Genomic DNA, 16,514 nt, shown 5'->3' on the forward strand with positions numbered 1-16,514 from the left:
TTTCGCGGCAGGATCGCATCCATCTTCCAGGATTAGCGACATCCACACCCTGGGACATCTTCTTCCGCAGCGATAGTTCCGTTCCAGGGTCCTCCGTCTCTGGAACGGAACCTTACATAGCTTATCATCTGTTTGCATGAAGGATAATCAGGGGGTTGAGTTATCGCCAATTAAAACCTCTTCAAGGTCGGAGGACACTAGATTAACAAATTACAGGTTTACAGTTGTGGTGTTTTCTATTCAAAATCAATATATTTACTTTTGGATTATTTTTTTTTTAAACATCTCATGTAGATAAGTTAAATTATTATAAAATATTTTTAACAATTACTAAACAGATAAAAATTGAAAGTTTGAAATAAAATGAATTGATTTTTGGTGTCCAATTTTAATTCGTCAAAAAAACCTTTACTTTTCCAAAACAACATAAACGGTTTAAGAGTGGATGCGATATATGTCAGTTTAAGTAGGATATCTAGGATAAATGACAAAAATTAAAAAAAAAAAAAATTACAAGAAATATTGTTGGTACTTGGGTAATAGGTTAAAACACATTAAAAATTAATTTTTATGATGGGCTCGGATTTATACCATTTTGATTCACAATAGGCTATTTGTCTTAAATATGTTGTCATTTATTTATTGGACTAATATTATATTGTGGCTAAAGATATAGAAATATTTACACAACAATATATAACTATTGTATTTTTTCTATCAAAAGTCAATATATCAACTTTATAATAATTATTTAAAAATTAATATTGAAACATCTGATCCCAAACACCTATTTACCAACGACAGAGAGAAATTAAAAAATTGAAATAAACTGAATAGGTTTTGCTGTAAAATTTTATTTTTTTAAAATAACTTTTTAGAAGTAGATACATTGACGTTTGATAGCAAACTTCTGAGTTATAGTTTTATTTTTTAATTTAATCATGTTACTAAAATGCATTTTTGCAGTTATTATATACTTAAAAGAGGAGTCATCCTTTCGTCGTTTGTTTTTTCTGATTGATTTTTTCGATTCAAGCAAATCGAAAGTTTCGATTTAAACATATAGCTATTTAAATACCTTAAATTTTGAAATAAAAGTTATTTTTTGAATTAAAGACATAATAATAAAAGCACCCTGCTGGGTCTGTATGTAATGAGAAATAGTTGTCGCGAAAAAATGTTCCGGGATCCGCTAGTGGTTGTTTGTTTAACTCAAAAAACGGTTTATGTTTATGTTAAAAAAAAAAAAATATGACCTTCAATTTTATGTATAAATAAACATAAATTATGTTTGTAAAAATGAATGGACCGCCAGAAATTAAATAATTAATAGCGAAACGCATCGCTTATATTATTCATATTTTTTAAACCGGTTATCTTGTTTTTATTTTTCATGAAAAAATATGCATGCTGGTTATTAGTTGTCGATGACCCATCAATCACATCCCAAACTCTTCAATCCCATTCACAAACTTGGAAGAATGGTGTAAAACTGGAGAATACACTACATCTTGACAAACGACTTATTTGGAATGTTTCATACAAGACTGAAAAGACAGAACCCTGCTCTTGGATTCCGACTATTACAACGCTTACTAGACTGTTTAAACTTCCATTAATTATAAAAGACTTGTTTACATGACAATAATAAGGTCTTTTTGCATTAGAGGAGATGCACTTAGGGACTGCAATAAACTGTAGAATTCCTCTAAAATCCAATACTTACAATCTAAAATCCTGCGTTAAATATTCGATCATTATTACTTTGGTACAAATTGACATAATTATTTCAATGTTCCACGTGTTGCCAATTTGGCAAGAACCATCATTTCTTCCATTATAAACTCCCAAACCCACTTGTTTCAATTCCTGATAATCCAGCGAGGCGTTTTTTTTAAAAAAAAGAAAAAAGCATTATATAATTATAGTGGTTTTCCTCTAGCCACTAATCAAAAATCACCTATATCAAGTGAACTTCTAAAAAATTGTTCAAGGGTTTATCCACGCTCTCATAGTTACGAGATGTTATGGCTTAAGTGACGAGATATAATTAATTAAATTATTCATTTTTTTGTTCTTTTATTTTAAACCTTCCTAATGGACAACTCCATATAACGGGCAACGTATCTACCTTCGTGAATCTCTGTTTACGGAGTAGTTTTACTGTACTTTTAAGTTATTCTAAAGAAAATTGAATAATAAAATAACATAATCAGTTAAAAAGGTAAAATAAAATTAATCAAGTGAAAGAAAAGGAAGATAAGAAAAAATAAAATTAAACAAGTAAAATAAAATAATCAAAATAAAATAAAATAAATAAAGTGAAATGAAATAAACCAAATTAAATGAAATAGGTCAAGTAAAATAGAGTAAATAAAATGAAGAAAGTAAAAAAAAAACAAAAAACAAGTAAAATAAAACAAATCCAGTTAAATAAAATATAAGAAATACAGTAAAATAAAGTAGGCTAAATAAAATAAAATAAATCGAATAACATAAAATTAAATAAACCGAGTAAAATCAAACAAAGCAAGACAAATAAAATAAATCGAGTGAAATACAATAAACCAAGAAAAGTGAAATACAATAAATCGAGTAGAATAAAATAAATCGAGTGAAATACAATAAACGATGTAGAATAAAATAGGACAAGTAAAATAATATAAAATAAATCGAGTAAAATAAAATTAGGGAAGTAAAATAAAATAAATTCAGTTAAATAAAATAAAATAAATCCAGTGAAATACAATAAATCAAGTAAAATAAAATAAATCAACCGAAATAAAATAAACCAAGTGAAATAAAATAAATCAAGTAAAATAAAATAAATAGAGTAAAATAAAATAAGCCAAGTAAAATACAATAAACTAAGTAAAATAAAATAGGCCATGTAAAATAAAATAAATCAATTAAAATAAAATAAGCCAAGTAAAATAAAATAAATCGAGTAAAATAAAATAAGCCAAATAAAATACAATAAGCCAAGTAAAATAAAATAAATCAAGTAAAATAAAATAGATCGAGTAAAATAAAATAGATCAAGCTAAATTTTATAGTTACACATTGCTGTTACAAACTATCTAATAAAGGACGGTATTGATTTATTTTATTCAAGAAATACAAGGGTTTTAATAATTTACGTAGATTTTCATCATCAGTAGGGGGAGCTTTATCTGCATGGTAAGTGCCTTCTTTCAAACAATGTAATTAATAAATTTTCAAATGAATATGACTCCTTGTTTAGTAAAATAGCCTCCATGATTACGGGGGATATTATTAGGTTGAGCTGGAGAGGAGAGGCCTAACATTAGGGGACTATCAGATCCCCCACAGGCTCAAAAGGTTTAATCAGCCGATCCTCCAGGTTACTGCCCATGTAACATGTTTCGTCCTACACCTGTCTTAGTATGTCGGTTCACTCCCAGTATCTTATCCCAATAATAATTCAACTTTTATTGTAGCTTTTTATATTTTGCACAAATATTTTACTAATTTTTATAGCATTTTATGAGCGTAGATAAAGCTCGAAAATAATTCTTTTATATTCTACTAAAATGTTCTTGATTTATATGATGAAAATCTGAGCACTATTTTTTGTAATCATTGTTTGCAAGTTTACAATAAACAGTGTTAATATTAAAATTATTTTTTGATTGACGAAATCAACATGGCTAGAGATGCTATCAGAAATAAATACGTGGAGATGTAATTTACTATTTAATGTGTGTTAATAAAGGCCCTCTTCAGCACTTTCTTTATTTTGTTATTTTCTTTTTTTCTGATTTATTTTACTGGATCTATTTTATTTTATTGGTTTTATTTTACATGGCTTAATTCTTTTCCTAGCTTTATTATATTTCCCTCCGCTTTATTTTATTTTACTTGCTTTATTTGATTTTACTTGATATATTTTATTTTACTTGCTTTATTTGATTTTAATTGATTTATTTCATTTTACTTGGTTTATTTTATTTTACTTGGCTTATTTTATTTTATTCGATTTCTTTTATTTGACTTGCTTTCTTTAAGTTTACTTGATTGATTTTATTTTACATGGCTTATTTTATTTCGTTTTATTTATTTTATTTTATTTTACTTAATTTTTTCCTTCACTTAAATTATTTTATTTTGCCTATTTAATTGATTATTTTATTTTATTAAATTTTTTTACATTGGTGGTTTATAACATATTTTGCTATTATTTATCTATATATTTATGTTTATTTGTAATATATCTGTGTTATTTTATTTATTTATATAATTATTAGTATTGGTTTTATTTTTATTAATATTTTTTACTCAATTCCTATTTTTATTTAATGTGTATATGTATGTGTAGTATAGTAATTTGTATGACTATATGATTGACTAAGTTCCCATTACGGACTCCTTGGAGAAGTTGCGGCAGTAACGGATTTGAACCAAGCTCTCCGTAGAATAGGTATGCTTAACAGCCTTATCAAGAGCAAGATCCTTTGATTGGAACAGTACAGGAAGATGTTCAACTGTTCTTTTAACGGAGAAGAAATAGAAGTAGTATCGGATTTCTCGTACCTTGGGACAGTTATTGAATGGTAAGGAAAAGTTAACTTAGAGATCCTACACAAGATGAGGAAGGAGAACTCGTACTACTAAAAAATCTGCAATAGTCTGGTTTGAAAAAGTGAAATAGACAGAAAGTGAAGCTCCGCATCTTTAAGTCGGTGTACTCAACATGGAGGACATGTGGTCCAATGTGGAGCTGAAAAAGCAGTCTGAGAGCTGCGGATATGAGATTCCTCAGAAGGATTGAGGGTAAAACTTGAAGGGACTGCATCCGTAACACCAGAATTAGGGAAGAACTAGGAGTCTGATTGATGAAGGAGGTCCTAGAGGCTGGTTTGTCCATGTCATCACGATGGACGATATATGATGCCCACTAAACACTTTAGACTTCCTCAAATTTTAAGATGTGAAGGAATTAGATCCATGTCAAGGTATTATATCAGAAGGGGTTTAGTTAGAAAAGTGATATTGAGAAAATTTGATATATTGAAATAAAATGAAATAACTGAAAGGTGAAGGCCGAAAATAACACAAAAAGGTTATTTTGTTAAGTAATAATTTTGATATGGGGAAAAAAGTGGTCTATTGGTGAGATGTGGTGAGCGTCGCCATTTGGGTTGGTAGAAGATCTAACCTGTGTTACTGGATACCCCCATATGTCGTGTCATACTCTGCTGATCCGTGTACCCCGCTCGATGCTGGAGGTACTTAGCCAGACATGCTTAGTTGGCCGTAGTACCAAGAAGGAAAAAAAGGCTCGTTCAACTCTCCAGAGCACACCCCCACTCCCGTTCGCCCTCTCAGCGTCTAATTATCCGCTTACACTGTAGGTAGTGCTGGGTTACGTTTATCCTAGTGACATATGGCGCCCCCTCCCCTCTAGTATTTATGAATATACAGTCCAGCTATATAACACCAACACATAAATGATATTCCTGTGGACTGAACAACTATTGATGGTCCTTGTTGATCGTTGGCCGAATCTTGGGCAACTGTTTTCCAATTTCCTGCATGCTGCTTCCAAGTGGTCTCTTGTCAACTATAATGTTTTGTGGAAGCGTTCTGAAGGATATTTTAGAGCCACATGTCCCATCCATCTTAACTCTCTTGCCTTCATTTCATGAGATATTGACTGACCAGTTCACTGTTATCTCTTCTTCTCCATGTGTGAAGGTTATGATCCCAGATCGCTTCTTTAATTGTGCTGAGTACTTTCAGTTCAAATTTCTCAATTCTGTTTTCTATAGCACCTGTTAGAGCTCAGGTCTCGGAGCCGTGTTTCAAAACTGGCTTTATCATGGGATTGTACACACTTAGCTTCAGATTTACAGCGATTTTTCGGGAATTTAGTCTGCTTTACAGAGAGAAGAAGGCTCTGTTTGCGCTACTTATACGCTGGTCTATCTTAGTCCGATGATCATTCATTGATATTATTGTGGAGCTGGGGTATTTAAAACTGCTTTCTTTCGGAAACGATTTAATATATATGCAGACCATGTCATGGATATGTGGAATATACGAACTGGGCTCTAACTCAAAATATGTTGATTACCATTAAATAATCCCCGGTATGTCATGTAGGTGGTAAAAAAAAAAAAAGTGCTCAGAAAAGCATGGGCATTTATACTGAAATTTTAAAAATCTTTTTTGAGCCTCTAAAATAATGAAGAATTGCTTGCACTAACTGACCGTCCTTAAATATTTGCCCCTCCCCCTCCAAAAGGCAGGAGTAGCGATCAAGTAGCCAGAGGAGAGGCAGGCTTCCGTCCGCTGTAATTTCTCCCAGCTCGCGGTGATGATGGTCTCCTCGCCCAAACTGGTCGTCAGCGGATATAATCACACAGGAAGTGGCTCCGATACTCTGGATAGATATCCCCGATGTCGGTATTTACCACCGCCCAGTCAATATTTATCGGATCCAGTAATTTTGTAAATACCGGCTCGATAATTATTAAACATTACAATCGAGCCTACTGCCTCCTTGGCTGATCTCTTAACAATCCTCGCAGGCTGCTCTGCGATGGCGAAACTGCTCACAACTTCATACACCCTTTGGTATTTCCTATATTTAAAAAAAATGAACAAGTTTATTTAGATCGAGATAGCTTGCAATGCGGCTGAAGTATGATTGCTACTTGTTCCAAAATAATAGTTAGCAATTATCTTTTCTTAGACAGTTACTCATCGCATTGATAATTACTTGTAAATATTGGCCACAGATACACAAATCTGCATAGTTCTATATTTCACTAACACACTAATTAAAGATATGAGGAAACGGACTAGATAATCGACCAAGAGCACTGTTGGTGTCGAATATAAGAAACAATCTAATGGCGTCTATCATTTTCTTCCTATTTATGGGAATTGATGAATTTTTAGAAAATGCAAGCTAATTTAGGACGTGTCCTCAAATGAAAAGGTTGAGTTCCGTATATCTCATAAGTGAGCGTAGCGAGAAGAAGTAAACTGCTGTTACCTAGTGGAAGCAGTAATAATCTTATATACCCATATAAAGTCATTAAACTAGATTCTAGAAACAAATCCGCAACGGGCACAAAACAGTATTATTGCCTGATAAAATCATAATCCTTTATCTACTTAAATGTCCTTCTGAATTTAGTGTGCGAACGAAACAAACATTTTAATTAACTCCAACTTATCACCGATAAAATTATGGAGCGAAATACTCATGTAAGTAGAAAATTTATAAGGCTAAACCACACTGAATTAAGGAGCTGCATCTGGTAAATATAATTCATGTGGACGTGTAAAGGGGCCTCTACATGTTGGCCAAGCCATGGCGAACTCGGACATACGCGAGCATGTGGATAGGTGGCTCGGCTTGGTTGGCCTAGGCTCGTTGCCGAGCCGTCGAGAGTCGGTTTTTTGGACACAGATCGAAGGGGTTCGTGATAGTGCTCGTGTAGCATCTCCACCATTGTTCTTTGTCTAGTTGCAACTGAGAGCTGTTAGGGGGTTAAAGGTGTTTGTTGGGACTTTTTATAATAAGTTTTATATTTTATCTTATTTATTTATATTTAATTTCCTTTAATTTTCTTTTTTTTGTAATAAAAATAATACAGTCCAAGTGCAATGGCTGAACCCACTAGTACGTCCGCCATGCTTGCCTCTCAGAATAACACTGACATGTGGATGGTCTGCTCTTTGTTTACCGAGCATTTGTACGAGCCTCCGATTCGTGGCGAGCGGCTAACATGTGGATCCACCTTAAGGTTGTACGGCTTAGTAACGAACTGATCCGTAAAATGTTAATAAATACTGAACCGACTGGTAAACATCCGTAAAGGGGTAGCATTATGCTAAGGCTCATTAAGTATATTTGGGTTTGGAGAAACCTCAGAGGACAAATGTATGTAGAGAACGATTGGTGGTATCGGCAACGAACCTTTGGGTTCGCTAACGCTGTATTATTATTGTTTAAGAATATATATATAATAATACAGTCCTGAAATTTGAAGAACTCAATTTAAAATTTTCATGACAAAAATATAGATTATAATACAAAAAAACACAATCAATTTTGTAATAATATCTATGTTGTAACTTGTTTTAAATTTTTAAGTATAGATGAATATCAATATTCAATCTTATCAATTTAGTTAAACAATAGTTTAATACTTTTTGAATTCTAATCAGTTTTATGGTCATTTTAGGTTCCTATGAATAAAGCTTTGATAAAATAAAAGAAAAAAGAAAAGAAATTGAAAGATTACACTTGTTTAAATAAAAAGATAATAACTACAACAAAAAAAATTAAGATTTCACTTAATCTAATGCTAGTAATTTTTCTATTATACTTAGTTTAACTTTTAAAACGTCTTACTTTAATTGTTACATGTTATATTTTAAATATAACACATATTTGTATTTTAAATTAATATCGTAGGGGTTTATTGTTTGATTTTCTTTAAGGTTTCCTAAAAAATTCTGTCAAAGATTAAAAGCATATTATAGTGCAGACTGTTAAATGACAATCGAGTGTAAATTTCCTAAGGAGCGCTGAAATTAACTGTTTCAACGAACATCGGACCAACAAGCTGTAGAAATGTATACTGCCCAAGTTGTTCGAAGCGCATGAGTATGCCCAATTTTAGGATCACCCATGCTGGTAAATTTTGATGCAACTCAACACATGCAAAAATTCATTTTCTTTCACCATCACTGCCCTTTGTAAGCCTTTTTTGATAATCCGATATTTACAGCCGTAAATGCAAAATTAATCAATACAATATTTTTTATTGACTCAGTATATTGTAAAATATTTTAACACGATATTATTATATTAGCTTTATTGTGCCATACATTGAAGATAATATCGCTCGTCTGTCGTGCCAGCTTATTCCTCACAGACTAAATAAAGTACCTTCATTTCAAATCTCGCTGAACGCTTCAGGTACTCCAGAAACAGAGCCGTTATCATAATGGTTACTATTGTTCTGCGTTTAGTTTCACCTGAGGGGAACAGGCAATCAATCAGAGGTGACAATTACTCGAAAGGACAATACGGAACAGAAGAGGTACTTAATCAAAAGGTATCGTTTCGAAATTCGGGGCTGAGTTTCGATTGATATCTCCTGGCTCGCTCTATCGTTCGGAGTGGTAAATGGAAGACACTAGTATCGATAGTGGCGATAGTATCGATAGTATCACCACCTCGACAACGGGCTCTGTTATCTCCTCAGCAGAAGGGCTAATTAATTCGTCCCTCTATACACAATGCCCGCCCGCTCTAGCAATCCGATCTAGCTTGTATTATCTTCTTGTTCCCGAAATAGTGCAAATTTATGGATGGATTCGCAGTAATAATTGACGTCACAAGTCCCAAGTATTACCATCAAAAACATCATAATGTCACTTCTCCGAAGATAAAAATAAAATAAGTTCTGAATATTTTATATTAGCTCTTGACTAAAACCACCGCATTGCATTACTTGAAATGTAAAATTATTAATAAAATTTTAATTTTAATTTTTGCATCCATTATTGTCATGATTATGGTATATCAAAGTTTAGAAAATTATTTAATACTGAATTACCATCAAATTATTTATTTTAAGTTTTTCTTTCATAAGCAGAGGGAGAAAAACACTTTATTAAAAATGATGTGCTGCCCCCCCTCCCTGCATTAGGTTGCCTCATACACAGCTTAGTATTAGTAAAGAACAATTTGTTTTAAAACCTATTAATATAATTAGACAGAGCATAAAACCAAAAACGTAGTCACATCATAAAATGTTTTGAATCATATTATTATTTTCCTTACATATTTTAATTTTTCTTTTCTAGCTTTTCATCTTTCATATATGTATATATATTTTCCATTATTCCAATTTTAAAATTTTCTCTCCTACCTGAACCTGATTTTTTTTTTCATCAAACTTATTAGCTTACAGAAATAAGAAGAAAAATATATTTTTTCTGGTCAAAATAACACATAGAACAAAATAGTAATATAGACTTATGATATTCCGTTGGAAAGTAAATATAACGTAAAGTAAATAAAACGCATAAATAAATGGTTTGTTTTGACGACTGCCGGACGCATGTGCTGTATGTTTTCAGTTACACTTATCTTAATGTTTTCATATTACAATAATTATAAAATAGTTAGTTGTTTTAATTTCACTTAAATAATATTTGAGCCTTTCAGTATATTATTTGACTACATCTATTTATAATTATTCTTAGAATGTTGAATATTGGTCGTATTATTATATACTTAGCGAAATGGATAAGAATGGGAAATTTTAGTTAACTGTTATATTTTTGTATTCTTGCCATAATTTTCAAAAAGAAATATTTTTTTTTTAAAATATGTTTATAATGTTCTTTATTTATCACAAGTCGTATTTAAAATTAAACCGTCTATGACTTTACACAGAAATTTTAATTCTTTTTTTTTAAAGGTTTACAGTGGTACACGATGTGGAAGGTTATACGATTTAATTGTGGACAATAGTAACTAGTTATTGACAAATCCTAACCGCAAGGACACCCAAGGAGACTCGAAGAGTACAATACGAGATAAAAGCAAAAGATTTATCAAAGCCTATTGAATAGGACGTCAAAGATTATATATTTTTTTCCCTCTTGTCACCCGTGAAAAGAAACAAACTCACTCCCCCTAAAGGCATAATAGTCAAATCAAAGTCACTCTGGGCAGAAGCGATCTGTCAGCTTCGACAAAAAGTCGTTCCGAGAAGAGGTTGACGTTGGGGCGGTCTATGAGGCGGAACCACAACTTTCCACAAGCCACAGTCTACTGTGGGCCTAACAATGCTCTAGGTAAACAGTGTGAGGCAAGCAGGTGCCAAACTGATCATCTCTTCTGTACAGTCTATTATATCAAATGGGATTAATACTGGAATCATTATTATACCAAAGAGGAATCTAATAGTTCGAACCAAATGTTTAAATATTAAGTTCATCTCTCTCTCTCTCTCTCTCTATATATATATATATATACACATTTACCTTTCTATTTCTATTTTAATTGTTTTATTATATTTGCAATCATTGTCCCCATCTGGCCCTGATGAACCATTACCAAGTAGGGTGGATTATTAGTTACCAATGAATAGTTAATCTTTACTATTTTGCACTTTTATTGATCTCCGTCCTGACTATCTTCCTATTGTACACTTAGTTACATACAGTCAACTATTAATCTTCCGAAATAAAATTATAAAAGTACAAAAAATATGTTGTCAATATAAGAGGATTAGATAAAGATAATGTAAACTATAAGTGAAAAATTATCTATAAATGTACTACACAATAGTACATAAAAATGGAAAATTTGGTATGAGAGAAATAAAAACAAACATTTTTACATACTAATAGACTAATAGAAGTAAGGTAAGAATAAATAAGGACCAAGAAAGGATACATATAAATAAAAAACTTTTTATAGGATTGTGAGTATTGATCAAAAATACATATTAAAGAACAAATAAAATAATCAGTAATAATCATAACAAAATAAATAAAATAATAAAAAATATGTATTTTAATTATGTATATTTTAATTTCTTGTTCGAGACTGGTTTGTTTATCAATTATATTAAAAAATATCCATATAGTTTTAACATTTTTATTTCCTTTCTACTCCAACGTTTCAGCCTTCTGTTCATTATCAAGGATATTTATTAATCGACTATTTCAATAACAATATAATCATTTAAATTAATTCTTAAAAACATTCTTAATTATCTTATTTATAATATTACAGATTTAAAAGGTTATAGACTGTTCTACCTTAGTCAATTTAACCTATAAAACATAATTAAATTTGGAAAACAATATCCACCAATTAACTAACTTTCATTATATTGTATGTTAAATCAACTATTTTTATCCACTATTACACTTTTTTTTCGGCCGACTCCCATTGGTGTCCTATACTGCCTAACCATGGTTGGGGGTCAAAGTTTTTCATCTTGTAGGACCGCCACTCAATGAAAAAACTCAACGCCCCAGGCCGGATTCGAACCGGCACCGCCAATAGAACTCAAATTAGTAAGGTTGCATCTTACCACTGAGTTACGGGCGGACCCACTATTATACTTATTATAAATTTGCATTATCTATTATACCTTATCAAGAATACATTGCTTAACTTACCTCCCATACAAGTTTGGCATATTCTCATTATATTTCCAATTTGATTTTAATTTATTCATTTATTTTAGTATTAAAAAACCTACAAAATTTAACCATTCATTATTTATCTTATTTCCTGGTGTTGGTCCAAGTTTCTTGTGGGGTACTTATATTTATTTTTTACATCATAATATGTGTGGATAAAGCTTTATTTTTTCTGTTTTATTGACAGATAAATGAACCAAGCTAATGGATATAATATAAAATAAAAAAAATCTTCAACGTGTTATGAAAAGAATTTCTTTCCCTTTAAAATGCATCTTTGAATGGCAGTTTCCGGCCTCTCGAAGATAAGATTCTCCGTTAAAAATTAACTTAAAATTCCGCCGCTGAGATAAGATCTATGCTAAGTACAGTAATGTATTTATAACTGTCTTTTGTGTCAACCCGCGCTAAAAATATTAATTAATGGATCCAAAGAGCTAAATATTTAACATTTTAAGGCCGCGAATTTTCCGTAGAATCTTTTAAAAAAGAATGTTTAAAATAAATAACAAAAACTAGGGATTTTTCTACTTAGATATCTACGCTAGATTAAAATATCAATGAACATATGGACATATATTTTAACCCTTTGCACTCGAATAGCGACAATATGTCGAAACGGTAAATTTCTTGGTAACAGGAATGGCGACATATAGTCGAGTTACTAGTATGTCATATAAAAAAAAAATCTCGAGTGCCAATGAGTGGGTTAATATTATAGAAATTATTATTCTAGAATTGCGTTGCTATAATTAACAAGTGTCCTATATTTAAAATAAAATAATATTAAAATAGGTTATATTTGTTTTTAAGGAGATAAAAAACATTTAAAAAACAAAGGGGTTATTATTGACTAGACCTCAATGCTAACTAATGGAGACGGATGTGGCCGCCCTTTTGAAAGGTCAAACGAAGTCGTTAGGGGCTCTGTTATAAATACAATATAAGTTGACAGCTATCGCTTTGAGGGGAGCGGACAGTTTGACAGTGAATGCAGTTCACACGGCCCTATCAATTAGCATTGCACTGGGAGAGATCGCTGTCACTGGTGCGCATGCAGGAGTCGCTAAAGAATAGCCAGTTCTGATGAAGCTGTTTTTTAGAGGATGTCATCGGCACGCGGCACGGCGGGAAGCGGCGGGTGTGGTCCCCACTTGGGGCTGGCTCTTCTAGAGCAACAGTATCCTCTCCGCTGGGTGGTCCAGGAGTACTGGAGTATCTGGGCGGAACTGTAGTCAGGATATCCAGAAGGATCAGGATTTCCGCAAGGTGAACAATGTGCCTTACCAGTTCCGAAATAATTATCCACCTGAAGTAGAACCGCCTTCGTCGAGTGGGCGCCACACGCACTTTATTATATGCGGCTTTCCTTGACTTTTGATCAACAAAATCATGAATTACTTCTTGTAAATTTGTGTCTTTTTTCTTTAGTTTGGATGGAACCTGTGTATAATATACATGTTTCAGCCAAGGAACTTTGTACCAAGGTCAGGGCCCTGATGTGGAAGGCAAATCAGGGCTCCTGAGATCCCAGCGCTTCTCTTATTTTTTTTAAAATGTTTTATTTAGCTAATATTAATTACAATCTAATATGTATTAAATTATAAGTACATTACCGTTATTGTTTTCCTTATTCAAACAAAAGGACAATTATGTAAAATAGAATCATGTGGATGGAATAAAGTTATCTCTACTATTCTCATCTGTACAAGATTGTAAATCATTAACAAAGTTCTATTCTGTGTACATATATATTTATCTTCTTCTGAGATTTGAAGTCATCAATTCATTCTCATAGCCATAGCTCTATATCGATGGACTTATGTAGCTCCTGCGTTGCTCCCCTCCCCTCCCCTCCATTTATGTTTAGAAGAAAAAGATAAATAAAGAATAAAGAAAAAATAAAATAAAGTATAAGACAAAGGGTGGATGCAACTAGCCGTATCCTAAGTGAAGTATATATCATGAAGGTAGGCCCCTCTCATTTAGGACATAAATCTCAGTTCCTTATCTTCTCCAGCGGGACAAAAATACCCTGCGACCTTACCATTCTTTACCGCTCCTCTCCTTCCTAATCTAGTCCCAATAAATCCAGGCTCCTTCCTTTTTCTCCACCACCTCTGGAAATTCGGGCCACTGGGAAAATTATATGTTCCTCGGTATTCCAACAGCAGTGGTAGGAAATTTTCTCAGGAGTTCTCCCTAATTTGATGACGGAAACAAGAGTAAATTATATATTGCACTTTAGCATTTAATATATTCTAATTAAAATCTGCAAAAAAAAAAAAAAAAAAAAATACGCTTGTTTTGAAGCTGAGTTGCAAACAGTTTAGTTATGGGTGTCAAGCTAACATTGTTAGGACTTCAAAGTTCACATTACATTAACAATTCTCTCTCATATCCCGATTTCAAAAAGTGAGGTGGGTGATATCCTCATTCACATAGTCTGGAAGGGCTTAAATGGTGAAAATGTAAAAAAAAAAAAAAAAAAAAATTCATCTAAAGTAATTTAATATATAAATGATTGACCGTAACTAGATATGAAGGAGATAGTGTGGGATGCGGTCAAGGAGGAAAAAAATTAGTTTCTACTAACAAAAGAAATGTACAACAATCAAATTTAAAGAGAATTGGAGACGTAATAAATTGTAAAACTAGAAAAATTGATATAAGAGAAATAAAAAACAAAAAATTGAAAAAATTAAGAGACGGAAAAATTAAGGAAATAAGATAAGAATAAATAAAGATCAGAACAAAAAAATATTACTTATATTCAAAATGATTACGTCTCCTGTTCATTTTAAATTTAACACTATGTTATTTATTTTTTATATATGGTTATTGTTGTATATCTTATTTTTATTTCTTATGTTCATTTTTATAACTTTTTTCAGTTATATTTACATACTTTTTAATCCTACCTTACATTACTTTATTGCCAACATATTTTTATCTTTGTTTTGTATCTTGTGTCGTAACGTCTGCAAATAAATAGTTGACAACTATATTTTGTTCCTTCTTGAACAAATTTTTCATTTGTTTATTTGAATTAATCAACCATGTCTCATATTTAGCAGTAATAAAAACTGGATTAATGTGAACAATGAAATAGCTTGATTATTAAATAATGGGATAAACGGTTAGGTTTGACTTCTAAGGGCCCTCTTCGAAAAAACTGTTATTTGATATCACTGCCTAGTAGCATTCTATTAAAACCATCTAAACCAGACTTTCATCGGGAGGAACCGAATTCAAAATACCTTCAAAGGTCCTGCTATCTCTCTAGAGCAACTAATTCTAAAACAGAAGGACAAAAGATCGGGAAGCGCTGTACTCCTTTAGAACTGGTGAAGACACGACGTGACAGTTGGCTCCCAGCTATCGACCCATCGCCCTCTACAGTCAGGATCTGATACCACAACTTTCCGTTCTTGTCATCAGTTAACCTTTATTGCACTTTTTCTTTATTTTATTAATCGATAAGATAAAATATTTAATGAAGCTGATATTAATTCGAAAAAAATGTTTTTCTGTTTAGTTTAGATTTCTAATTTTCTGTTAGTCTCTTAAACGATAATATTAGTTGAATTGTACTACCTAGAATGTAATAAAATAATAGCTTCCCATGATTTGTACCTTTCTCTTTAAATTTCAATTTTACTGTGTATTATTTCACTAATTAAAAAAATTAAATAATAGAAATCGTCAAGACTGCGGTCTAAAAAATCAAAAATAGTTGTTAACAATTGACCAATTCGGATTCCTTTGTTTACTAGTGCATACATCCACCCATCATAACAGCCCTAGTGAAGACCAATGTTGTGGGGCGAAACGTTAATTAATGGTTTAAAGATAATGAAATCCCCGAATTCTCCAGTAGAAAAAAAGTTATGAACAAAATTGATTTTGGTTTGTAGCTCAGAAATTATATGTTTTTTTTCACGGTATTGAAAAATTTTGGACTAAAATATTTTTTTTTTTTGAAAATGCGTATTTAAGGGTTTCTTGAGATGCTAAAAGCGAATATCAATTTTGTTTCACTCCTAAAAAATCTTTTACCACACTTTCATAGGTCAGTCGGCCTCATTTTTATCAATATTTTAAGGCACGGGTGGTGTTTATTCAAAAAATATGTCATGTAGTCTATATATGACAATGTCATAGATAATCAAATTGCCTCAAATAATAAGAACAAATCAGGTACATCGGACCGTTATTAACGATGATACACCGAAAAGGTAGTTGTTATCAAATAGGTTACCATAGTTACCATTTTATCACATTTATCTATATATATA

Source organism: Halyomorpha halys, unplaced genomic scaffold (assembly GCF_000696795.3).
Source record: "Halyomorpha halys isolate HHAL.00 unplaced genomic scaffold, Hhal_1.1 Scaffold281.1, whole genome shotgun sequence".
Taxonomy (NCBI): Eukaryota; Metazoa; Arthropoda; class Insecta; order Hemiptera; family Pentatomidae; genus Halyomorpha; species Halyomorpha halys.